Source organism: Mus caroli, unplaced genomic scaffold (assembly GCF_978045245.1).
Source record: "Mus caroli unplaced genomic scaffold, Mus_caroli_1 scaffold_39, whole genome shotgun sequence".
Lineage (NCBI taxonomy): Eukaryota > Metazoa > Chordata > Mammalia > Rodentia > Muridae > Mus > Mus caroli.
This window is the reverse complement of record NW_028227294.1, coordinates 962278-965247: the sequence shown is the minus strand read 5'-3', so window position 1 is coordinate 965247 and position 2970 is coordinate 962278.

Below are 2970 nucleotides of genomic sequence, written 5' to 3'. Positions count from 1 at the left end.
AGGGCGGGGGACGACGACTACACTTTTCGGTGTGCCCCGCGGGCGGGCGCGCAGACACAAGGGAGTGCGGGCAGACTCCAGGGGGAAAGCCAAAGGAGGGACGGCGGCCGCAGTCGGCCCCTCCCCAGCTGTGGCAGGCTTCACGGCCACTCTAGGACGCCAGGCGGGACGGCAGGCCGCCGCACTCGCCACCAGCATTTTACAACTCGCTCGCGGGGCACAGACAGCCTCTGCTGCTGCTGTGTCAGCCCGGAGCTCACCAGCAGAGTGCGGACCGTGCGCCGCCTTTGTCCGCGGTGGCAGCTGGCCCCGCAGTAAGGCCGGCCGGCGCTGCCCGCCCGCTGCGAGCTGCCGGCACTGCCTCGCCGAGAGCGGTGGGCAGGACCGGCCTGGTGTTTTTTTTTTCTCTTTTTTTTTTTTTTTAAAAAAAACCTGACAAATTCTGTCCTGATGTCAGTCCAAGTCTACAGTCGACAAAGGGTTAACACACACACACACACACACACAGTCTTGTCACGTGACACAACCAGCCAAACGCCACTTTCTGACGGGGTCAGATTCCACATCGACTCCCTTTTTCTGACGGGGATGGGACTCCACATCCACTCCCGCCCTGGCGGAAAGAACACTGTCCTGACGGGGGCGAGATTTTACATTTACTCCCGTTTTGGCAGATTGTCCTATTTCTAGAATAACAGCAGACACAACAAGAGCGGACACGAAACTGAGACAAAAAGGAACCAAAAACACAGCGGCGACTTCGCGTCGCCCACAGGCAACTTACAGAATCAGATTGAAACCTACCTGGTCTCCAGAGGGGTTCATCAGGCGTCCCTGATCCTCCCCGGTTCCTCCCTGGGACGTCTCCCAGGGGCAGATCAGACGGTGGACACCTGGACACGTCTGCCCTTATCCACACCGCACTCCTACCCGGAGTACGGTCTCAGGTACTCGTACCGAGCACTGAGCGTCGCGCACCGAAACTGCGATCGCACCAGATACAGAACGGCCTACCTGGCCTCCAGAAACAGAACACAGACAACACAGACACCAAACCAAGACAGAACAGAAAATCTTACCTCTGAGTGGATCCAGGACTTCTGGGTGGTCGCGCTGATTCCCGGCCAATGCACCAAATAAAAGACTCCACGACTCCCAAAGGGAGACACTCACTCAAGCCTCGGGACAGCAGCGCACCCAAGAAGACACTGAGACCGAACTTAAGATGTAGAGAGTAAGATTTAATATAGCAACGACAAGAAAGCACATAAAAAGCACATATACCAGAGGCTCTGGGGTCGAAACTCATACACCCAGCATGGTGCAGAGGAGATTCGACGACCAGCCCAAATTTTCACAGGCTTTTATAAGAAAAGGGCAAGGGGGGAACAGGGTGGAGAAAGTACAAATGTGCGTCACTAAGGGGTTCTGCCAAAGGTTATTCCCAGGGACTTTCCAAGGGGCTTTTCGTAACCAAGGGGTCGTGTCCTATATTTTGGCAATGTACTTGATCTATTGGAACATTCTGGGGTAGTACCAGGAGGCCCCTATCTCAAAAATGTTCTTGGAACAGTCCTCAGTTAGGAGGGGTAGGACTAGGTTTATTCCAAGAGACCCTTATCTAAAAAATGTTCCTAGAACAGTTCTTACTTGGGAGGGGATACTCTGGGGTAAAAAGTTCAGGAGTGCTCTGGGAACAGTCTATGGATGGGAGGGGTAAGAGAGTTCAGGAAAAGTTCAGTTTTTCCTCTTTCACTACAAAGTTAGATCCAGGGCAGCCAGTGATATACAGAGAATCCCTGTCTCAAAAACAACAACAACAACAACAACAACAACAAAACAAACAAACAAACAAAAACAAAAAAAGAAAATAACAAAAAATGAACAAAGAAAACAAACGAATAAAAAGAGAAGTTAATAGGAGATGGGTGTGACCTGAGTCTTTAATCCCAGATTTCAAGGGGCAGTGGGAGGCTGACCTAGTGGGGAAACCCCCACTCAACTCCCGATTCAGCGTGCACCCAAGAATCACGAATAGAACACAACGACTTGATGTAACAACAAGAAGTATTTTAATGGCGGAGCTCCGGGTCAAAACGCATCTCACACAGGAGACAGTGGATTAGACCACGATGCTTGGAAGCTAGGTGTTTTTATAGAAAAAGAGTGAGGCTGGGGGAGGAATTGGCATGGTTTCACATGATTGGTCCATTTAAACATTAGCAGCCTGAGGTCAGAGGGGTGGGAGATAGGGAGGCAATGGACCTGCCCGGGCATGTCCTGGTCTGTTCTGCTGTGTTCTCAGCCCCAGGTTTCAAAGCTCACAAACAACTCTTTGGGTTATTTGACATACATTACATGAATCACAGGTCTCAAGTTTTATTTCCTTTCATTCCCCTCTTCTTCTATTTAGACTAATTCTAATCATAGAATTTTAGAGATTGGTGTCCCCTAACTCTTCATTTACCTTAACTATATGTTGATATTGTCTCTGAAGAACCATGAGTTTTACTGTATCAATTCTACTCTGGATGAAAGCCATTCCTCTATTTATTATACAGGGGCTGAAAACTAAAGCTAAGCATATCATAAGGATTGGTCCAGCTACAGCGGAAATCAAGAAGTTATCCAAGATGGTCATAATTCAAACCACGTCTCAAACCACCCACTTTGAGCATCCCATTCCCGTTTGCTTCACTCTAATCTTTCTCTCAGTTTCTGCATAGAGTCTCTAACTCTTCCTGTATGATCTGCATAGAAGCAGCACTCTTCTTTAAGGGCGGCTCACAGTCCTCCTTCTTTTAGGAACAACAAATCAAGGCCTCTCCTGTTCTAAAAAACTACCTCAGACAGGGAGGTCAAAGATTTTTCTAAAGCATCAATGGACTTTTCTATTGCCGTTAGGTCTTCATTGACAGCATCCCTCAAAGACTGAATTCCCTGTCTTCCTTCTATCAAAGTTGACACTTC